Raw genomic sequence first — 24,513 nt, 5'->3', positions numbered from 1 at the left:
GGGTGCTGCGATAAACAGCAAGGTACTCCAATACTGCTGTCTCAATAGGTCGATGTTCCAAAACTGCAAGCTGCACGTAGTCTTTTAAGACCCTATTGAAACGTTCCACCTGTCCGTTACTTTGAGGATGATAAATCAATAAGCAGGAGGGCTTAAATCCGCGCTTTCAAAGAAAATCCTCGAAAAGGGCAGACTTCAGTTGCGGTCCATGATCTGTTACTATCTCATCTGGGTACCCCTCTCTGCTGAAGACTGCTGTCAAAAATCCGATGACAGTATTAGATGTCACACTTGAAACAAAGGATACCTCAAGCCACTTCAAATAAAGGTCAAAAGCGGAGTGGCCGCTTTTATTTACCTACGATACAACATATTTGGCGACGAGCTAAACCTTACAATGAGTTTCGTGGGACTTACGCCTCCGCCTGCATTTCTGGAAACCGTTGGGCAGCCTCCCATACCATGGAAACAGTGGAAAGAACTGTTTTCTACCTACGTGGAAGCGTCGGGTGCCACCGAGTTTGCTGCGTCTCAGCATTATGAAGCAACCTTGAAGAGCCTTCGAGAGTTGGGCACAGCGGAGGAAGTGAAATATGTACGACATTCAGGCCAATTCACGTGACGGTCGCCATAAAGAGTCTGTGCCTTTGCCGCAGAAGTGTCAACAGACGCAGCCGGCGTCTGCACAGCGTCGTTGCTACCGCTGCGGGTCTAGTCAGCATTTATCAAATTCACCGAATTGCAAGGCCCAAAATAAGCAATGCTCAAAGTGCAGAAAAGTAGGCTACCTTGAAGTTATGTGTTGCAGTTCGCAATTTAAAGAGAGCGCGTGGGAAGTGCAAGAGGACACCGAGCAACGCATATCGCAACTCCAAGAGGACGCCGTGCAGCGCGTATCATGACTGCAAGAGGATGCTGAGCATCGGGTAACGCTGCTACATGTCTCGACCGGCGTTTCGCGCCCCAGTATTTACATCGAACTGCAAGTTGAAGGCGTTCCTGTGAACTTTTAGATGCGAAGCAGCTTATGGTCGGGGCTATGTCACTCTCTCCCTCCATCCATCTGCCGTGCGGCGTCCACACCCGCACTGCGCATGCGCATCCTCCTCCCCCTCCTCTCCTTGTCTCATCTCCTCTCCTTTCGGCATTCCTCCTCTCCTCTCCGACGCTCCTCTGCTCTCCGGATTGCGCAACAAATGGCAACACCTGTGGCTCCGCACGCGATAATGCGAAGCAGCTTAGGTTAGAGGCACGACGGTAGGCGCTGCGGTCCATGCGGTCCATGTTTTCCATGTCTACTGCCTGCGACCGGAAACAGGCGACCATGACAGGAAGCAGAGGCGGGTGAAGGAAATACGTCACGCGGACTTCCGGTGAAATCTGCCGATTTCGGCGGAGCAGATATTTTTGCTCCACAGAGCGATCCGGAATCGGCGGCTGGTCCCAATCTGCCATTGGAACACACAACTCACGCTCCCATTCTGCCATTGGAATAGACTTGCTCCACACAAAGCAGAAATACTTGATCTGGATCTACCATTGGAATTCAACATAAAATACGCCGATATTAGCGGTGCCGTCGGCTGCGATGCGAGCACAGCCGAGCTGGTCGTCTCCCGTCGGTAGCCGTGCACTCAGCAGCAGCCGATGTTTTCGTTACCGGTGGCGGAGGCAGCTTCGTGGTCGTCGATTGGCCCGTTGATGGTGCAGCGGGCGGGGCGCCGGCCGAACTGCCATCTACTTTGGACACCTCTCGTGCGGCAGACAGGAGGCCGGTTCGTCGTCCGTATATGTGCCGCTAGCATGGCTAGCGTGGACGTGCCTTAACCGGAAGTAGGCAGTGTTTTGAGAAGCGCGTTGGCGATGACGTATGTCACGTGACATTTCGAGTAGCACTCGGCGAGGAGGGGAGACCAGCCGACGAGGAGAGAAGCGAAGGAAAGAGCGAAACGAGCGAGGGCCGTTTTTCGATCATCAAACGCAGGTAACTCCGCTATTACGGCACCATTTCGAAAATTCTCGCGGCTACGTGTTCGTTGTAGACTCGTACACAACTGCACCACCACAACTAAATTTCGACCTCTGGGTGGTTTAGGGGCCCTTTAAAGAAGTTACATCACAGTGCTTCAGAGGATTGTGCAGTCGTGAGCCACTCGGTTCTTTGCCTACAATTCGAGGTATGTATGCTCCTCCAATGCATATTAACCCATATATGCCTAGTGTCCTATATGTAGGACGCTGAAACTTTTCATTGTAACTCGAACTTTTTTTCAGTAAAAAAGCTAGCGCCACCTGACGTGTGTTTATGAGGCCCTTCCCTCCTCACGTGCAAGTCTAGGTGATCGCCGGGCCGCAAACCGCCACGTGCTCGCAGTTGCAAAATTGTTGTTTCGCGTGCGTGTAGCCGAACGCCATGTCACGAAAGAAAATGTAAGTAATACAGATTTAGATTGTTCTCCATGCTGCCGATATTTTTGTCGAATGTTCCTCAGTTATTGGGTGTGCAGTTAATTTTGTATGACTGTGATACGCGGTAAATTTCTTTGTTGGCGATGTGTCAAAAATTGGTGTCCTACATATAGGACGCTAGGCAGATGGGGTGTCGGCGTTGTGTATATTTGGAACGCGTGCCGCGTCGTGCCCGTTAGGCTTGTAGTACCGTAATGACATACGTATGGATGCATAGTACATTCCTGTTTTTATTTTACTTGCAGTCATGAGATTCCCTGCAGTTCATTTTATTCAAGAAAAGACCCGCAAACGCTCAACAACGTTTTGAATCGTGTGGACGCTGGCGAAGATGTGCCTTCAGTTGTGACCATTCTTCCGCCCGACAATTACGCTGCGGCTGTGACAGATGAAGAGAGCGGTGACGAGGAATGCACCAACATGGACCATCTACCAGGAAGCACTCTTCGGGCCGAAGTCGTGAACTCCTGTTCGGAGCCAAGTGACAGCGAGAACGAGGAGGAGCCGCCATCTAAACTGAAGAAACGTCATGTCAAGTGGGATAAACGTGACTTGAACTCAAGCTTCCCAGTTGGTGACTCGTGTGAGCAGGATTCCGCCGAACGAACACCGCTAACTCCAGTAGAGGCATTTGAAAAATTTTTCGATGAAGAAGTCGTCAACCTGCTTGTTGAAAGCACCAACACCTATGCACAACAGAAGAATAGGTCGCTGAACGTGAATGCTGGTGAGATGAAATGTTTTCTCGGCATTTTACTACTTAGTGGCTATGTACCAGTTCCAAGGCGTCGAATGTTGTGGGAAAACTCACGTGATTCTCACAATGAGCTCGTCGCGAACTCCATGAGGCGTGACCGATTTGAAGCCATCTTCACAAACCTACACGTGGCTGACAACAGCAACTTAGTCCAAGAAGATAAATTCACAAAACTGCGACCACTGTTTAGGCTGTTGAATGAGCGGTTCTTGTTGTATGCTCCTTTACTTGATTGCTTCAGCATTGATGAAAGCATGTGCGAGTATTTCGGAAAGCATGGATGCAAGCAATTTATGAAAGGGAAGCCTATCCGTTTTGGCTACAAACTGTGGTGCATTTGGACCCCACTGGGCTACTTGCTATCCGTTGAGCCCTATCAAGGAAAGTACGGCGTCAACATTGCCGATAAGAACAAGCTCAGCCTAGGAGGATCTGTTGTCACAGAAATGGTCACCAGGATGAAAGCAAAGCTCCAATATTGTTTTCATGTGTTTTTCGACAACTTCTTTTCAAGTCTAAAGCTAGTTCGAACGCTTTCGACAATGGGTGTGAAGTGCACAGGCACCGTGCGAGATAACCGCATAGAAAACTGCCCCATCCTCACGCAGAAGCACATGAAAAACAAGGCTAGAGGCTTCTACGACTACAGAGTCGACGCCGAATCGAAAATTTTGGTATGCCGTTGGAAGGACAATAGCACGGTTACCGTGGTGTCAAATGCGCATGGGCTTGAACTACAGCTAATGGTGAAAAGGTATTCCAGAGAAAACAGATCCACGATCATGGTGGAGCAGCCTTTTTTGATTTCCAAATACAATGCCAACATGGGAGGCGTTGACCGACTGGATCAGAATATTTCAAAGTACCGCACTGCCATTCGAGGAAAAAAGTGGTACTCATCACTCCTGACGTATCTTCTTGATGCATGTGTGAACAATGCATTCCAATTATACAGAAGAGGAACTGACAAAACGGAGCTCCTCACTTTTCGCAGGACTGTAGCGATAGCGTACATGAAGAGCTATGGCTCCAAGCCATTGCGTGGGAGAAGCCCCCAATCTGTGCTGGAAGCGCAAAGCCGATTTGACCGCACTGACCACATAGTAATCCCTCAAGAGAAGCAAACAAGGTGCGCTCATTGCCATGGCAAGACCACCACACGGTGTGAAAAATGTGACATCGGAGTGCATGTCAAATGCTTCAAGTTGTACCATTCAACTAAGTAGTGCATCTGCCTAGTGTCCTACATGTAGGACGGCGCAGAAACCGTTGTTCGAAGAATTTTTTTTGTGAATAAAAGCCTTATTCCCGTTTCTGAGGCGGTAGAAGCAATCATTTCGGGAAAATAAATTAGTTTTGGTAATTTCCGTAAGTTCAGGCATATATGGGTTAATTTAGGAACTCTCCAGACCGATAACATTTCTGTGTTACATGGCAAAATTCCACTGTATGTGCTTCGGCAATGCGTAATATAGGAACTTGCCCAATTCTTTGAACTGCTGAATTCAGTAAACTTGTGATATTTTTGGTATTGAAGCACAAAAAGGTGCACCTTGAGGCTGACACATGCACTTGTTGCATCCTAGTTTGAATGTGTAGACTTCTATACCATAAATAATAACAAACCCAGTTGTCCACCCTTCTGTTAGAACCCTCGTCCTGTACGCCCTGATCCTTAATCTGAATACCCTTTGAATACAAGGGGTATTCAGTTGCTGCACTGAAGAGGGAAACTAAGAGCACATCACAATACTGGCCTTTTTGTGCACCCACTTCTATTTTAATCTACTGAAGTGCATTTGTTCATTGTTGTACTTTGGACACCAGCAAGCTTATGAGCAGGTGCCTTGTTTTCGATTCAGTTCCTAGTGCAACGAAGCCAGGGCAATCTCTTCTCAAGCCAAAAGTGTGTGCATCTAGATGCAGCTTCAGGCATGTGCCACAGCTACCAGGCAGCAGTGTAAGCAAAAATGGTACAAGTATGCTTACTGTTGGATGTGCTTTACGACTTAATTGCAGGCATATTTTCAATGCATATTATATAATTCAATGCTTATTCTCATTTGTAACCTTCAGGGTTTGACCATGTCTGTGCAAATCCTGGGCAATCACTGTTGAAATGACACCAGGCATCCAACCTGCAGCAGGATGGGCAGCCAGTGACTTGCAGTATGAGCAGCACTGCCAGTGAATATAAAGTGTAGTGTCATTAACACATCGATGTGCTCTACAAGTTCATGACAGGTAGTGCAAAGGTGTTTGTATTTGTGATCTTCAGTGGCCAGCTTTCATCACGTACAACCTGGGCAGTCACTCCTGAAAGAACACTGGACAGTTCATGCACCCAACATGAAGCTAAATAGGCAGCCAGCAACTCGTGCTCTGAGAAAAACTGGTCAGTGCTAACAAGACTGCCAGATGTGCTATGTTTTGCTTAAGTTATGCTGCAGATATATATTGCATAAGTGCCCTATCCAACTTTTAGAGGCAATTCTTCCAGAAATACTGCCTGGCCAATCAATACTACGACAACAGCAAGTAATTTGTGTGCAAAGTCCAAAGCAGGCCACACAGCCACCTGTTAGCACTTCAAGCAAACATGGTAAGTTAAATCTGACAAGTTATCATACTAGACTGTTGGGCATGATATGTGCATTTGGTCAGTATGCAACAGCCATTCAAACTTCCAGGACCTAAAGTTGGTCCTGGCCAGTCACTGCTAAAGCGCAAGCAAGAAGCTTGTGACCTAAAGCCAAGTAAGGATTTAAAGTCAATCGTTACTGGTGGGATCACAAGAGGTTAGTGCAGATGAATAGCCCGGCACAAATCTAGGGCTCGAGTCTGCTTTTGAATACCGCTGCAAGTATGCATTTGGCATTTACAACTTTCAGAGTCCAGCACCACAAGCATAGGCCAAGGTGAATCATTCTTAAAGTCACGAGCAGGTGAGGATAGATAAAAACATGAAATGTGAAGTGTGTATGTGACTGAGAATGCGGACTGCAATGAATCATATGCTGTTTTTCTGCATCAGTTCCACGGCAGAACTACTATGCACATGACATGGACATTCAGTGTGCCGAGATAACCAGCTCACCAGAATATGCAAGTATATCAACTGGTTCGTACAATACTTACATTGGTAAATCGTTGAGTCTGCAGATATATAAATTGGTGAGATAAATATCTTTGTCATGGACATTGCAGGCCACAGTTCCACAAAGAGTCCTGCCTCCATAGCCTACAAAAGCTGGAAACAGTACCCATTTACAGTGTGCATACAAAAGTCACTTAAAGAGTACTGAGCAATTGGTTGGAAGGTATTGTAGTGAATTTTATTTGCTTCAATTTGATTTTTTACACTCTAAGTCTTGTTCTATGCTTTTGCATACAGCACGTTAGGCAGGATTCACAGTGCAGTACAAAGGTGGTGATAACCTTCACAAGAAGTTCAGCCACAGCTTAACAGATTACTGTAATACAAAATTACTACATTAACGGCCTCTGGTGCCCCTTCCCATTACTTCTGGCTACTACTGCTCAGTAGTCAGTTTTGCACAAGACAATTATGGTGCAGTCAGCATACTTTCATTGAACTTGTATCTCTCAAATTCAGGCAGCCTTGTGTTTTCCAAATCTAGGAGAAGGTTGTTTTTTTGTTTTTTTTGCCATGTTTGGAAAGACTAGGGTGGAAAGTCTAGGATCCTTTCTTCTGGATTCACTGAGCTGGATTGGATTATTTGCAGTGTCTCCCAGTACCTCAACGTGCGATCAGTTAGAGAAAGGGGCAAGCTTGGCTTCAAAGGTCCAAGACCATGTGTCAGGTAAATACATGTTCCGCATTTTTCATTCATAACTGGATGTGCTATTGAGGAGCATTTCTTTGATTATTTTCAGAAACAAACACTGAAACAGAGACAGCAGCAGAAATATTGCGCTTGAAAAGGAGGCTCTCTGCATGACAGCGGAGAGTCGGCGTATTGGAAACTGAAAACAAGAATCTCAAAGCAGGTATACAGTGCTATTCCTATGACACCCCTTCGTGAATTGAACCTTCATTGCGATAACTATGGTGGAACTGGTAAAAGTGGAAAATGGACACAAGTAGTAGCACAACCCCCGACGGTGGCTTAGTAGCTATGGTGTTGCGCTGCTAAACATGAGGTCACGCAAACAAATCCCAGCCCAGCGGCCGATTTAGATGGGGTCGAAATTATTTTTCTGTGCCATTTCACCAATTCCATCACAGTTATACCATGTACCAACTTGTGCAACAAGCAATTCTTGTGAATTTCATTTTGATGCATTGCACATACAGGTATCGCAGGATACCTAGGCAGCGACCGGGCACTTTGTCTGCAGAAAGGGACAATGGGGGGTACAGCATGGAGTACGGAAACTGTTGTGAAGGCATTAAAACTAAAGCTGTCTTGCCGCTCTCAAGGATATAACGTGGCACGTGAACTAGGAATGCCTCTACCATCTGAACCAACACTACAGAAAAAATTAGAAGGATTCAAGTTTGCTCCTGGGCTGCTCTTTGAAGTGATAGATTTGCTGAAAATTAAGGTGTGTACTGTTCCTAGTTACTCACTCTGTTCATATTGACTCACTATACCACTAGCACCTTTTGCTGTTCTATTGTGCAGATGGCCCAGCTGTCACTGGAGGAGCGCCACGCAGTTCTGATGCTAGATGAAATGCAGATCAGCAAGGGTCTGGACTTTGATTCATCTACTGGGACCCTGCTGGGAAAGCCAACAATACCCTTGACCAGCAACATACTAATTCCGGAATCTTGCTATGCCACACATGCCCTTGTCTTTATGTTGGGATGAATTTCCACTCGGTGGAAACAGACAATAGCTTACGAATTTACTGGTCATTCTTGCTGAGCCACAGTAGTAAAGGAAAAGTTCAGTACGATCATAAGTTCCTGTGAAGATGCTGGTGGTAAAATACATTATGTTGTGGCTGACATGGGGCCATGCAATCAGGCACTCTGGAAGCTATTTGAAATCAGTGTCACAAAAAAAAACTCGAAAGTGCCGTGCTCCACACCCATGTGATAGTAACAGGCGGCTATATTTTATTGCCGACGCACATGTGTTGAAGAACTTGAGAGGGAACTTTGCGAGAGGGCACAGCATTCACCTTCCGGAAGATATTGTGGAAAAGAATGAACTGCCAACAGCGGTGGTCTCCACAGACCATGTCAAGCAACTTCTTGAACTGGAAATTGGCTAAAACCTGCCTGAGCCCACAGCATTATAAAAAAATGAAGGTAGGCCCTGCATATTCACTCATACATCATGACACCGCTGCTGCCACGTCAAAAAGGGCGATCTTGAGAGAGACGCTCAAAAAACTGCATGGTTCTTTGATAAGATACACACATGGTATCACATCACTAATCACATTAAGAACTCAGAAACAGGCTGAGAGACATCTTGGTGCGAGAGGCGATGCCTTTTTTTAAAGAAATAATTGGCCTTGTTGAAGCAATGAAAATTGAAGGAGGCAGCCGTGGATGGAAGCCAGTGCAGACAAAAATCATCCTGACCACAATGGCAGCCATGGAACTGCAGGAACATCTTGTAGTAAAAGAGGGGTTTCACTTTGTGGTCCTTTCCAGACTAGGGCAGGATGCATTGGAAAATTTCTTCTCAACAATAAGAATGAAGAATCCTGTTCCATCTCCTCGCGAATTCAAGTCCGCACTGCGCACTGCCTCTCTTGCGCAGTTTCTTCGGTGGAACCCCAGAGGGAACTATGCATGTTCAGATGCAGAGGAACTAAGTGGATTTCCTGACAAAGAACAGCAGCCTTGTTCTGGCATCATATATCACCCAGCACCACAGACAATCGAAAATATGGAGTTAAATGAGGCCTTCCTCTTTGTGTGAGGCTATGCTGTAAGAAATGTAAAAAAAAACTGCACCACATGTCCGATATCTGCAGAAACTATCACAGGTGAACCTCTTGATGCTGCAGAAAACAAGTGGCAGCGACTAAAGTCGTACTTGCCCAACAAAATCCCGCTTGAATCGGCATCAAGAGCAACACAAGGTTTGCTGAAGTATTGCGAAGCCTCATTTGAGATGCATGAGCAGAGCTTTTTAGATGGCAGGATTCAGCTGCAGCATCTCACAGACAAAATTCTAAAGAACACCATAAATGCAATACCCACTTGCCATGATGTACCCTGCAAGCTAGTGAACTGTTTTTTGAAGATGAGGATGCACATATTCTGCAACCACCGAAATGAGACAATCAAGAAGGATGCTGCAACAGCCAAATACAGTATAGACCACTTATAGCGTAACCGCTTATAGTGCAGGACCGGATATAGTGCGGTCTTTTCAGACTCCCGTTAATTTTCCTATAGCATTCCATGTTTACACGTATCGTATATAATGTAGTTGCGGGAAACGAAATACCGGTTACAGTGCGGCTGCCTGGGAGTATGGAAGTCAGCAGAGACGGCGAACGCTCCCCTCAAACTGGCGCCCCAAGGAGTCCTCGAGGAAGAAAGAGAGACGAAGTGGAGGAGAAGGGCACGTGGTGCGAATGAACAGCCAGTGAGGCTGAAACCAGAATCTTGAGTGCGAGTCGTGAAATATCACGGCACGCATAGCGATCGAGCACCACGAAACTGCGAGCGCCGGCCAATGCTCGCTTCACGATAACGGCAGTAAACGAAACTTCAGGGAGTGGGCGGCGCCGGCATATGTGAGGGAGGAGGGCGGCAGGGAAGCTGTTTTCAACTCAGCAACTCCGCCGCTTCGGTGGCTCCCCTCGCCCTCCCTTGTAGCTCCCTCACTTTCGATTGTCAACGTGCACGCCCGCCGCTGCTCCAGTCGGCCCGGCGCCAGCTCCCCGAAGTTTCGTTTTCTGCTGTTATCGGGAAGCGGGCGTTTACCGGCGTGGGCAGTTTCGTTGGCCGGCCTGGGACAGCGCCGCTGCTTCCCTCTGCGCCGTAGCTGCAGGGTGCAAGGTCAACTTGTGACTAAAAAGTAGAGGAAGCATAAAGGAGAAAACTGCCATTTTCTACGCGTGGCTACGGTAGCGTGGCTGAGACGTCAGCACGTACACGCATGTTCCGGCGCAATGCAGAATCGGCAACTTTGCCATTTGAGAAAGGGTGAAATTTCCGCCGCGTTTTTTTTTTCTTTTTTTTTGTTCGCACGCGACATTGAGGGGTCTCTTCTAAGCTTTTACTCTATGGCGGCTTTTACTCTAAAGCAGCCACTCCGTGCCAGAGGAAGCAACGACTCCGAGCGTCTCCGATCACATGCTTGCAGCCTTGCCAGCACCAGCCGTTTTTATTGGTGCTCTTTGACGTCATGCATGACGTAACAGACTGGCTAACAGAACCAAAACCAAAACTGAACTGCATAACAACACAACAGGCGCGACCTCTAACAGTGGGGGGGAATCACCTGTTCCATCGCCCCTGATTAAAAGGGGTATGGCCAAGACCTTTGGGAGGAGTCATGAAATAATTAGGTGAACAGTCACCCACACCTGCCGTTCCTCGACCTAGGGAACTAGGAAAAGGAGAGGCCATTAAAGCGCACGTTTTAGTGCCTGCTAATGAGTCTAGAAGCTGAGCGTGTAATCTGTTGAGAAGCAGTGGAGGGGCTAGTTCAGTCCAGTATCGCCTGGGCCACCTAGCCACGTCGGAACTCTGAGCAGCTAATTGACGTACGAGATGACAAACAGTCTGCAACGAAGGTCACGGTAGTTCACCTCAAGTTAGCTCAACCTGCTCAAGTGAAGTCGTCAGATCCAGAGTCCCGGGGAAACCCAGCCCAGCAATCGCATCCATCTCAACAAGATTGGCTCACCGGCATTCTTCGGGAAAGCTCTGCGCGCCAACTTTACGGTTTATGGACTTGCTGCGGCAGTCCGTCTGGCCATGCGTATAACATCGTTTGTTTTCTTTTGTACTTTGTTTTAGTGAACAACTGTTAAGTGTATTCTTGTGTATTTGATCTGTGCCCTGTTCCATTTTTATATCCACTCTTAATTGCTCGTCATATTTCTTTGTCCTCATCACTGAGCTATATCAAGTTCAGGCAGGGGCGGATCCAGGTTTTTTCTGAGGGGGGGGTCAGCTTCTGTCGATGATGATGATGATGATGATGATAGTAGCCTTTATCATTTACCGAAATTCACCGTTTCTGCTCACGATAAACCCGCGTTTTATACGGCTAGAGCAGCACCTGTAGCCTACAAGGCTTGAGAGGGCAAATCACTTTTTTTTTCTTCTTTTTTTGTATTTATTGCCAAGAAGTTCGCGCTGTTTTTATTCCCCGGCCGCCACTGTCATCATGAAAACGAGTGTTACCTCGCGCCATCTAGCCCGCCGTGGTGGCTCAGTCAGTTCAGGCATTGCGCTGCTGAGCACGAGATCGCGCGATCGCATCCTGGCCGCGGCGGCCGCATTTCTATGTAGGCGAAATGCAAAAACGCCCGTGTGCTTGCGTTGTAGTGCGCGTTAAAGAACCCCAGGTGGTCAAAATTAATCCGGGGCCCTCCACTACGGCGTGTCTCATAATCAGAACTGGTTTTGGCACGTAAAACCCCAGAAAGAGGAAGAAGACCTGTAGCGAAGCCAGGTACGGTTTCTCCGTGCTTATAGGAAAAGGACGTTACCCAATACAGCCATGTGCTTGGCGGCTGTGCCTGATCATGCAGGTTGTTCAAAACTAAGCTTTATGGTTTTCTTAAAATTAGGCACTGGGAGGCACGCGAAGATCACCTGTGCAAATAAGTTATGTGGCCAGGGGGGCACAAAGTGAGATGATAATTATCGCTGTGAGCAGCCCAATTAACTAAAATTGAACAATTATTTTTGTCGACTGCAGTAAGTGGGTATGTTTGTATTGTGAGACGTTGACCAATGCGATGCCTTTATTTCCGAGCAGTCGCCCGAGTCAGAGACGAAGCACCGCACGAGACAAAAGATGATGATGAGTCGTATGTACAGATGACGACGACGATTTGCACAAATAGCGCTCACACAAGATGATGAGTCGTTTGTGGAGATGACGACGACGATATGCGCAAAATGCGCTCACACTAACTTCCCCCCTTCAGGAAAGCGGTCAGCAAGACCGCAAACTAGAAAGGGTAGGTACGGCGAATGTAGGGTTTCAGGCGAGATACGTGAACGATTTCCGTAGTGCGGCGGCGGCGGTCAGTAGCTGAGCTGACAGGAGTGACGCTGTAGTTAACGGCCGAAGTTCGTTGCAAAACGGTGTAGGGGCCGAGATATCTGTGGAGAAATTTTTCACAGAGCCCCGGTGCGCGAACAGGTCTCCACAAAAGAACTTCGTCGCCTGGGCGGAACGAAGCAACGCGACGCGTCGCATCATAGCGAATTTTCCTTTTGTCCTGAATGGTATAGCGGTGTTGGCGCGGGCAAGTTCACGGCACCGGGAGAGGCGAGCGGCAAATTCCTCAGGAAGAGACGCGGATGGAGCAGCAGGTGCTGAAAGGAGTGTAGTGTCCAAGACGAAAGACGGCGCACGACCGTACACCAGGAAGAAGGGACTGTAATTGGTTGTACGTTGGACGGCAGTATTATACGCAAACGTCACAAAAGGTGGGATGGTGTTCCAGTTGGTGTGATCGGGTCGAACATACATTGACATCATGTCAGACAAAGTTCGATGAAAACGCTCCGTAAGACCATTTGTTTGCGGATGGTACGATGATGTGGTCTTATGGATGGTGTCCGAGGCCTGAAGGACTTCACGGAGGACATGCGATAGGAACGTCTTGCCACGGTCACTCAGGAGGACACGAGGTGCGCCGTGGCGCAAAACGATTCCGTGCACGAAAAACTCGGCGACTTCGGAGGCAGTACCAGAGCGAAGAGCCGCTGTCTCAGCGTAGCGCGTTAGATGATCCACTGCGGTAACGATCCAGCGGTGACCAGCGGGCGTGAGTGGGAGGGGTCTATACAAGTCTATGCCCACAATTTCGAAGGGGGTGTACGGGCATGGTAGAGGCTGCAGAGGACCGGCTGGAAGGGATGTCGAGCGTTTTCTGTGTTGGCATGATGCGCAGGAGCCAACGTATTTGTCGACTGAGGTGGAAAGGCCCGGCCAGAAACAACGCGTTTTGATGCGGTCGTAGGTCTTATGAAAGCCCAAGTGGCCAGCCGTCGCGTCGTCGCGAAATGCTTCCAATACTTGGAGTCGTAGTGAGCGAGGTATTACTGGCACCCACCGGTTACCGGAAGGATGGTAGATTGATCGAAATAACGCTCCACCTTGAAGCTTAAAACGCGAAAGTTGTCGTCTTAAGCGACTGTTGGGGGGTCGTGCCAAGCCAGTAAGTCGGTCGATCAGCGTACGGCAGTATGGGTCAGTACGTTGGAGTGAGACGAGGTCAGTAGACGGGAGAAAGTCAACTGAGGCAACTGACTGTCCCGGGCTACTGGGCGTGCGCTGAGACGTGTGGCTAGATGGTGACGTGCATACCGAAGGTGAAGCATGGGCGTTTGGGGACAGCGGGCAGCGCGACAAAGCGTCGGCATCTTGATGTTGTTTGCCGGACTTATACGTGACAGTGAAGTCATATTCCTGTAAGCGCAGTACCCAACGGCCGAGGCGTCCAGACAAGTTTTTCAGGGACGACAACCAACAGAGAGCATGATGGTCGGTCACAACTGTGAAATGGCGGCCGTAGAGATAGGGACGAAATTTTTGTATTGACCACACGATGGCGAGGCATTCCTGTTCTGTAATCGTGTAGTTGCACTCAGCAGGAGAAAGAGCACGACTTGCATAAGCCACGACTTGCTCTTCGGACTTCTGATTCCGCTGCAGCAGGACAGCGCCAATTCCATGCCCACTGGCATCAGTGTGTAGAATAGTCGGGGCCGTTGCATCGAAATGACGGAGCACGGGCCCTGACGTGAGAACTCGTTTGAGGGTCTGGAAGGCGGCTTCACAGTCGTTCGACCACACAAAGGACGCGCTCGAAGTCAGAAGTTTGTGTAGAGGAGCGGCGATGGTGGCGAAGTCACGGACAAAGCGGCGGAAGTAGGACGCCAGTCCTAGAAAGCTGCGGAGTTCTTTAAGAGCGGTTGGTGGCGGAAATTGCAGTACTGCAGCGATTTTATCGGGATCAGGCTGGATGCCATGCTTACTGACGACGTGGCCCAATACTTTAATGCTTCGGCTTGCAAAGCGACACTTTTTAGTATTGAGTTGGAGACCAGCTTTTGCTAGACACGCGAGAACTTGGTCTAGACGTTGTAGGTGCTGGGAGAAACTCGACGAAAAGATGACAATGTCGTCCAAGTAACAAAGGCAGGTCTTCCATTTTAAGCCACGGAGTACTGTATCTATCATACGTTCAAACGTAGCTGGTGCATTGCACAATCCAAAAGGCATCACGTTAAATTCAAAAAGGCCATCAGGTGTAGCAAACGCAGTCTTTTCTTTATCTGGCTCATGCATGGGAATCTGCCAATATTCGGAGCGCAAGTCGAGGCTCGAGAAATACTCGGCACCTTGTAAGGTATCCAAAGCATCGTCAATACGAGGCATTGGATAAACATCCTTACGGGTAATTTTGTTGAGCGCCCTATAATCGATGCAAAAGCGCACAGAACCATCCTTTTTTTTTTAACAAGCACAACAGGAGAAGACCAAAGGCTTGCTGAAGGCCTTATAATGTTGCGTGTCAGCATGTCGTTCACTTGTTCTTCTATAACTTTTCGCTCCGAAGGTGACACACGGTACGGGCGACGGCGAATGATGCGAGAGCCGTCTGTTTCAATTCGATGAGTAGTTACAGTGGTCTGACCCAGGCCTCGCGAAGAAACGTCAAAACAAGCTTCATGCTTCATTAAAATGGTGAGGAGTGCATTGGTCTGGGCCGGATTGAGATCTGCACTCAAGGTGGCCTTAATAGCACCAGTGTGGCCTTCTGCGGGCGTACAATACGCGGAAGATGTGGCAGGCGAAACACTGACGACACATACCGGCGCAGCCGTACTACTCTCCGTGGCGGTCGTCGCGCCCGGTTTGTTTCTACTGCGGTATTCGCGGCCACATTTCTCGCTACTGCCGTCGGCGTCAGCAGGATGAACGACGGGGCTATGCTACCTTTGAGCGAGACAGCGCACCTAGGTTGGATTACTACGTTCCCGGGCGTCACCCAGGTGACAGGCGCGGCTACGCCAACTTTGAGCGAGACAGGACACCTGGACCAGATTCCTCCGTTCCCGGACCGTACACAACCTCCTCTGGTCGCTCTCCTTCACCTACCCAGCACCTCCACCACTTGTGAGACGTTGACCGATGCGATGCCTTTATTTCCGAGCAGTCGCCCGAGTCAGAGACGAAGCACCGCACGAGACAAAAGATGATGATGTGTCGTATGTACAGATGACGACGACGATATGCACAAATAGCGCTCACACAAGATGATGAGTCGTTTGTACAGATGACGACGACGATATGCGCAAAATGCGCTCACAGTATTGAAAACCTAGAGGCTGTCGTGTTTCTACACAGTATCAGTCGGAAGAATTATTCTAGCGTGTTCGTGCTCCGAGATATCCGACTCCAAATTTCAATTGCACTGCGCAGAGTTATCGACTCGACGCGAGAGCGGTTTATGCTTTGCGTTGCTGTGGAAGGGAGGCATTTTGGACATTTTTAGGGCATTGACATCTTGATGGGTGAAGTGTTGTCATGAGATTTGTGCATGACAACACCAAAGTTAAAGCGGCAGTATGAAATATTCGTTAGCATAGCTAAAAAGGTTTCTGCTGTTGATGGTGCAGTTGTTGCTTTTGATTTCAATAAAGCTTACAATACTTGTAAATCAGCAGTCACTTTATTTGCGTAGCCCAAACAAGGACCATGCCCGGTCGTCTAGTCACCATTACGCACGCGCACTGGCCTCCGGCTTCTCCGCTCGCGCCATTATCTCGGCATGGCAGCTGCCGCCATCTTTACAGGTTGCGCGGTCGCGTGTTACGACAGCGGTTACGGGTTCTTCGATTTTTTTTTTCGCCAGCCGTGAGGGGAAGGGGGGCAGTTATTATCTTTGCCAATGCCTCCGCCGCGTTGTCAGACTAAACGCTGCACCCAACAGCCGCGTCACATCAGGGAGGAGCTTTGCGCTGATCCTCACTCTCTTGCATGCGTAATCATGCGAACGACAATTAAAATTTGGAGTTGGATATATCGGAGCATAGACATGCTAGACGAATTCTTCCAAGTGAAACTGTGCAGAAACACGACTGCCTCTAACTTTTGAATACAAACATACACACTTACTGCAGTCAATAAAAAGTTAATTATTCAATTTTAGTTAATTCGGTTGCTGACAGCGATAATTATCTCACTTTGTGTCCCCCTGGCCACACAACTTATTTGCGCAGGTGGTCTTCACGTGCCTCCCAGTGCCTAATTTTAAGAAAACCATAAAGCTTAATTTTGAACACCCGGTATATCAGCCTGTATTGTTTCTTAAAATAAAATTTGGGATGGTCTGTCGCAGGTTCGTTATAAATGCGTAAGCACGGGTCCGGCTTTGGAGTTCTGTTGGGACACCTTGATTTCCTTAAGAAGATTCTTTGTGTTCGGCTGAGACACCTTCGTTTCAACGCGGCAACCACTACGCTAGTTGTTTACGATATGCGAATCACCGCGTGTGAAGACTCACGACGCCACCTACAAGAAGAACGATGTAGCGTAGTAGCCGTGAGCGCGAGCCAGCGTCTTCATGTTTTGTTTCCCACGCGACGTCATCCTTTTACACAAGGCGCGCATCTGCTCCCATTTCTCTAACCACGCGACGCCATCCTAGGCCCGCGCGCTGGCGTTGGCCGCTGACGTCACGCTCCCCCATTTCGCAGCCCATGCTCGAGGCTTCGCCCCGCTCCGCGAGAACGCCCACTCAGATAAACGGATCCGGTGGGCTTGAGCCTCCTATGCTTAATGTACGACAATAAAACTGCGAAGTTACAATGAAAAACTTGTAGCGTACGAACGGTACTGTGCTCGTACTGGATATTGTCAACGTGTAACTGTGATCACAATGAGTGCTACAGTTAAAAAAAAAAGTTGTCTATGCGTAGTTCTTAGTTAGGCTGTTAGTTGTTATATATATATATGAACACTTCAGCGAGAGATCTCTTTCATTAAGCAGGTTGGTCGCGGAACCGATGACAGCAAATGAGGCAACCGATGACACCCCAATGGGGAACTAAGTTGATCAGGCGCGAAGGCGCTCGCGCGGACATCGGCGTGCTTGGCAAAAGGGACGTCCCCTCGTTCATTCGACGCCACCGACGGGACGAGTAAGGCACGGCCGGCGCCAGGAGGTCCAAGGTGTTCATGAGAAACAATAACTACGGCAACTTCGCGACACCACACCCCTACGGAATATAACTAAGCTTGTGAGCGAGCTAGCTTTACTTCTACATGGCTGCTACCACTGGTATTCGCGAAAAATACTTTTGAAAAATGCTGGTGGCCATATTTTTTTGCGACAGGGCCGTCCCCGTGTCAGCAGGGGGGGGGGGGGGGGGCGATGCAGAAATCTGAGGGGGGGGTCAGGACATCCGGACATCCCCCCTGGATCCGCGCCTGAGTTCAGGTGTGTTAGCTTTCTTGTGTCATTTTTTAATTATTTTATTAATTTGTGTATCGTCAGTCGATAAATATCATGTTTTTTTTTGTTTACTCCCGACTCTGACCCTTTCACTGTATTCGCTTGAGTACGGAACGTCCAACCAGATTGTATAACCTGTCGACGACTTCGCGCCGACGGCGAACGGGTGACAAGTCATGACAGCAACAAAGCAGTGATCCTGGCCTAACAAGTGGGACCTGCACACGGAATGAAGCGTGGAGCCACGTGTCCCCTCAGAACATCGAAGGGGAACCTGGATGGGCCTGGCAAACGAGCACAACCGGCTGCCAAGCCATGTGGAAGCAGCTCGTCTTCCTGGCACATTGTCTGGCAGCGGGGTGTTGTACCAGAGCTAAGTTTGTTAAACTGGAATTGCCAGCTGAAGCAAAACCCCCTAGACTTGAAGGCCCAAGTGCTGCTTCTGGTCACATGATGCGCTTCATCATACGGAGGCGACCGTGACAAGTAGGGGAAGCAGCATGGGCATGGGAGGCAGGGATTGGCAGGCAGAGCAATACTGCACACGCCCGAGTCTATGGGGTGTTGAGGGGCGGCAAAGTTTAGCAGCGGCCCCAAATGCGTATTTATATAAAAACGTTGCGAGGCGAGAAGGTGGTAAAGAATTCTGACGCTGCTCGACGAGTGTCCCGTTCTGATCTCGTCGAAAACCTCCGAGCCGCCTCCAGAGGCACCGGCAACAGTCACCAACGCCGTGCGCGTTCGGTGCGAACGCGGGCAAAATGCTAACGGGGTTGACAACAGTTCTGCGCATTGTTGTGAAGCTGTTTTTTTTTACAAGTGTTTGGATGTTTCTCATTGTGTCAGGACGCCGTAGGCATCGCTCCGTCGGGCTCCGTGTGGTTGTGCTCTTTTTTTTCTGTTGCTGGATATTCTGTGCCTAACGTGACTTGTAACTGCCGACGACGGGCAGCTGCAGCGATGGCATTGTGACAGCACGATGCCGAATAAGTGTTGTGTGCCGCGGAAACTACACAGCAAAGTGCACAACCCACGTGTTCAGGTTCCCATGAGATAGGGAACTGTTCAAGAAATGGATTCGTGCAATACCACAACAGACTTCTGCCCTACGGGGAACTCGAGCGTGAGTAATCTCCATATTCCTGATTACTATTTTCATTGTGTGGAATAATGAGTAAAAAGCTCTTTCGTTGCCGTGCTAACTGAAATAAACGTATTGTTACGCTAAAGCTACAGCAACGATGGAAGAAGACGAAAACGAAGTGTGCTTGTCTTTGTAGCGGCGCGGCCCCTTTTCATCAATTCATCTTTCAAATAAACGCACCCCATCGTAACAGTTTTGGTGGAGGTGCAGGGTCCACAGAGTAACGAGGATAACAGTATTTCTGTGAGCGTGGAGCAGACTTTCGTTGTAAGCCTGTGCAAAATCGTATCCTGGTGTGATCGTGCTTAGCATGGGGTCTTTGTTCTGCGGCAGCTCCACTTTAAAAATAGCGCTTATCTCGTAATTCCAGTTCGTAGATAGATGTCTTCAATCACATTGATTATGATAGGTATTTGAACTATATCCATAAGTGACGTCCTGATATCCTTGCTTTGTACACAGAGGAAGGGTCTGAATTTTTATATGCTGCGAATAAAGAAAATTTTAGGTTCATTGATCTTTACGTTTTATAACTATATCGTATTGTATTTAGCTTATGGCCCCAAACTCCATGATGTCGATGCAGAGGCAAACTTGCGCTCCTCATGGGTAACATATTTTCTTCAGGACTTATCGAAGGCTAGTTCAAGCTTGTCGAGCACACACATTTTGTCACAGAAGCTGCGATTCTGCCAGCACGATAAGCAAACCAATTTGGGCAACTTGATTGTCTTCTTGTGGAGCCTTCAAAGTGGTCCATCCTTTCTTGACTGATGCGATGCTAAGCAAGGAAGTCTTCCCCACATTAAACCAGTGTTTCCAAGTCTTTGGACCATGCTTCTGCAAGTGACTGACCACGTAGAAAACATGGTTTCAGCATTCTTGCTGGCTCGGAAATAGCCCGTTATTGTAAGAGCTCCACGAGGATAGCTGGTGCAGCCCAAGAGCATCAGCAAGACGTGAATACAACAGCTGTAGCTCTGTTTCAGTTGTAGGTCATGACTCAGCTGGCAAGTCTCATGATGTGTCTGCAACCCCAGGCTACAAGTGGGTCACGTCCATTTCTTTCTTCCTTTTCTTGGATGATGAGCAGTCTCTGTTTCTTAAGTGCTTGGGCTCTGCGCCAGGGCAGCTGGCTGGAAGCCATGAGCAAATATAAGCTCTCCAAAAAAAAGAAATAACAGCTGCCACTCACCTTAGTAGACCCGATGCTGAGGCTAGCAACTAGGCGGAAAGAGGCAAGGAAAATGGTCTTGTGATGCAAAGAGGGGCTCCAATATTGCGACACTTTGTGAGCACTCTGCAATGGACATGCAAGTATGTTACCACCATGTGAAAAACAGCACAAAAATACACGGACCAGCAATGAAGACAACCACAGCGGTGACTCGCAATTAAAGGTTTATTCTGGAAACAGATTAAGCAGGATGTTACAACAGTAAGTAAGCATGTTACCTCGATGCCTGGCCTGCACATGAAGAAATGCAAAGAGCAGCATGAATTGCATTGCTGCTTTCAGCAGCAATGTTGATGCAAAGAAATCACCTGAAGCACAGGAAAGTGGACACTAGCCTGAGAGATATGCAATGCTACCGTTAGAAACGGAATGGCTTCAACACGCACGTTTCCTTTTCAGAAACTGAGTATGCTAATGGCAATGGGATAACGCAAGAGTAAAGTGAACATGAAAGCATGCTTTGTTCAGACAAGGCAGAATAACATCGTGGTGCCGTGGGTGGTCGAGATATAGATATCCTTGTGTAAGCGGACATTACCTTCATTCGTGCGGTGGCACAAGCACCTGATAGCACGGGAAGGGGGGGGGGGGGGGGGGATGTGACTGCTTGAAGGGTACATCATAAATCGCACTACAGTAGTCACAAAGTTAACAGCGCAACAAGGCGCGACACTGACAAGTGAAACATTCTTGTGTTTTACGAGCGAAAACCAAGACATTATTATGGGGCATCCATTTTGACCACCTGGAGTTCTTCAACGTGCACCCGACGCGCGGTACACGGGCGCTTTTGAATTTCACCCCTGCGGCCGCCGTGGCCAGGATTCGATGCCACGCCCTCGGGCTTGACAGCGCAACGCCGCCACTACGTCACCACGGCGGGTACACACAAGTTACAATGATTTTGGTGAAGCAGCGCATTTGGAAAAAAGACGCTTACACATACATTAATGATAACATACACAGGCGCTGATCGTGATCAGTGCCTGCGTGCGTGTGCCTGCATCACCAAAATTATGGATCACCAGCTAACCCTTCACTACCTATTAAGTAAGATACGATGAGTTTCCCCACCTGAAATACAACAGGAAAGTCAATTGGGAGACAATTCTTGGTAGGTCTCGTCAACAATGCACCGCAACCAGGGTACCCGCACTACAGCGACTTGTCACGTGTGGGGAACATCCTTTCAGTTCTCGGCGGACGCGCTTAGCAACAAACGAAGAAGGGTTCTCTGACTAGAATCTACAACCAACTTGCGCTACTGGCATGCGCATAACTAGCACAACCACAACGCCTGCGGAAAAGTGATCCGGCACAACGGCACCCCTCAAGCACGGCCGCTCGATGAAACGCACCTGAAACGCTCGATAAACGCAAATGCGTTTTATGCGTTTCATCGTCGCATTTGCGTTTAATCAAGTGTTTGAGATGCGTTTCATCGAGCGCCCGTGCCGCAAGAACTAGAACACTGCACCGCAAGCATCACAGCAAGCATACTCAAGCACGTTTGGCGCGTTTGGAGGTGCGCGGCAGGGTTGCCAGGTGCTCGCAGAACGACCCGCCAAATTCTAGTTTATCGTAGAGTGTAGCACAACCACAACGCCTGCGGAAAAGTGATCCGGCTCAACGGCACCCCTCAAGCACGGCCGCTCGATGAAACGCACCTGAAACGCTCGATAAACGCAAATGCGTTTTATGCGTTTCATCGTCGCATTTGCGTTTAATCTATGCCTGCCGGATTATCGGCGATCCCATGGATAGCGGCCATAGGCGGAGGTATCGCGGTGGCGCCACTTACGTAGGGTTATGCGCTGCGGGACATCACAGACGTTATCAGGCATAACTTCGGTACGAGAAAAAGCGTAGTTCAGACAACAGATCCAGCAACAACAGAGAGTCCTGAGAGATCAAAATTCAGCATAGAAAGCTTTTATTGGAAAAAGGCAGCAGAAAATGTCCCTAACAACACGGCAGCAGGACCCGATGAAATCCCAATACAGCTAATCAAAAACCTCGGTCCAAAAAGCAAGGCACTGCTGACTAATGCCATAGAGCAAGTGATTAGAACAAAGAATATTCCCGTTGGATGGCGTGAAAGCAAGATGAATCTTATCTACAAAGGCAAAGGAGATAAGGATAAGACGAGCTCGTACAGGCCAGTTACAGTAACGTCGGTGATATATAGAATGGCAATGCAAGCCATAAAATTAGAACTGTCGAAGTGGGTGGAAGAAAACGGTGTATTGGGGGAACTACAGAATGGGTTCAGGCCAGGCAGACGCTTAGAAGACAATATGTTTGTACTAACTCAGTGCATAGAGATTTCAGTAGCTCAGAAAAGACCTTTATGGATAGCATTTCTAGATATTAAAGGAGCTTATGACAACGTAGACAGGGAATTGTTGTGGGATATTCTTCAATACGAAGGCATAGATGACGATTTCGTGGAGCTGCTGAGGGAGATATATCGAGACAACCAAGTACAAGTGGCATGGGAAGGCCGAAAAGGAAATGAAATGGTGGGAATTCACCAAGGATTGAAGCAAGGATGCCCTCTGTCACCATTGTTGTTCACGCTTTACGTCAAGGGCATAGAAAGACGACTGGAAAACAGCGATTTAGGTTTTGATTTATCCTACATGCGTAATGGACAAATGGTGCAACAGAAGATCCCTGGACTGATGTACGCAGACGACATTGTGCTACTAGCGGACAATAAAAAAGATTTACAGATACTTGCGAATATCTGTGGGAACGCAGAGACAAATCTAGGCCTTAAGTTTAGCACAGAGAAATCAGGGATTATGATCTTTAATGAGCACACGAGTAACTTCGTGGTGTCAATTCAACAGCAAGTAATATCCATAGTGAAGCAATATAAGTACCTCGGCGTACACATAAACGAAGGAAAGAATTACTCAAGCAACCACCAAGATAATCTGAAAATAAAGGGGAAGCGGAATGCAGCATTAATGAAACACAGAGCACTGTGGGGCCACAATAAGTATGAGGTGGTGCGTGGAATCTGGAAAGGAGTAATGGTGCCAGCGCTAACATTCGCAAATGCCATTATATGCTTAAAATCGGATATATTGGCGGGTTTGGAAGTTAACCAAAGATCAGTAGGCCGGTTGGCTTTGGGAGCACACGGTAATACGACAAATGAGGCAGTGCATGGAGACATGGGTTGGGCCTCTTTTGAAGTCAGAGAAGCACAAAGCAAAATTAGTTTTGAAGAAAGGCTCAGGAACATGGATGAAAATAAATGGGCGGCTAAAGTGCACAAGTATCTCTACATGAAAAGCGTGGACAAAGAATGGAGGAAGAGGTCAAGGAAGTTGGCAACCAAGTACAGGATAATCGAAACTGTAAATAGACAACCAGGGGTCATCAGAAAGAAAGTGAGAGAAATAGAGACCGTGAATTGGATGCAAAGAATGGAAACGAAAAGGACAATGGAGATTTACAAGAATGAGAAGAAAGAAATTAGAAGGGAAAATCTGTACGATAACACTAAGGGCAGTGCCTTGCTATTTGAGGCTCGAGCCGGTTGCCTAAGGACGAAAACATATCGGAACAAATATTCGGAATTAGATGAGACATGTGTATGCTGCAGTAAAGATCCAGAGACCACTCAGCACATCCTAATGGAATGCGACGGGATCCACCCAGCGAGAACCGTAGGTAACGTGCAACTCCCAGAAGCGCTTGGGTTTAAAGTGGAAGGAAACATAAACAGATCAGCCGTAGAGATCAGCAAGAGACGATTAGAGTACTGGTGGAAAAAAAATAGGGAAAAGATGGATGCGACCTGATCTCTTAAAATCATAGGCAGCGGTACAAGGTAAATTTTTGAAAAAGAAAAATAATGATAGGTATACAAAAATGCAAGATAAAGAACATGTATAGTATACCTGATTAAATCAAGCAGGCTAGGTGACTATTTGTCGCCGCCCCGTTTCAAAGGGGATGCCAATAGATCATCATCATCATCATCATATAGTGCCTATAATATACTGGCTAGTGTGCCGACCACGGCTTCCCGGGTGGCACCGTTGTAATGAATGTCGGCGGCTCCCGCTAGGAGCGCTGCAGTGCGGGTGTGTGCGGAATGCAGCATTAATGAAACACAGAGCACTGTGGGGCCACAATAAGTATGAGGTGGTGCGTGGAATCTGGAAAGGAGTAATGGTGCCAGCGCTAACATTCGCAAATGCCATTATATGCTTAAAATCGGATATATTGGCGGGT

The 24,513-nt window shown here is 48.1% G+C and overlaps 1 long non-coding RNA gene across 1 annotated transcript; it reads right to left on the bottom strand.

The window, feature by feature from the left end:
• Positions 1-17,878: 17,878 nt before the first annotated feature.
• On the bottom strand, positions 17,879-21,831 carry LOC125946020 (uncharacterized). The gene is made up of 3 exons (XR_007467322.1): positions 21,334-21,831; positions 20,218-20,322; positions 17,879-20,158 (listed from the first exon to the last, which is right to left on the bottom strand). It is a non-coding gene; the product is annotated as an uncharacterized LOC125946020 (long non-coding RNA).
• Positions 21,832-24,513: the final 2,682 nt, after the last annotated feature.

The sequence above is a fragment of the Dermacentor silvarum genome, chromosome 5, assembly GCF_013339745.2.
Source record: "Dermacentor silvarum isolate Dsil-2018 chromosome 5, BIME_Dsil_1.4, whole genome shotgun sequence".
Classification (NCBI taxonomy): Eukaryota; Metazoa; Arthropoda; class Arachnida; order Ixodida; family Ixodidae; genus Dermacentor; species Dermacentor silvarum.
Note: the sequence above shows the minus strand (reverse complement) of the source record. Positions and strands in the feature narration are given on the sequence as shown.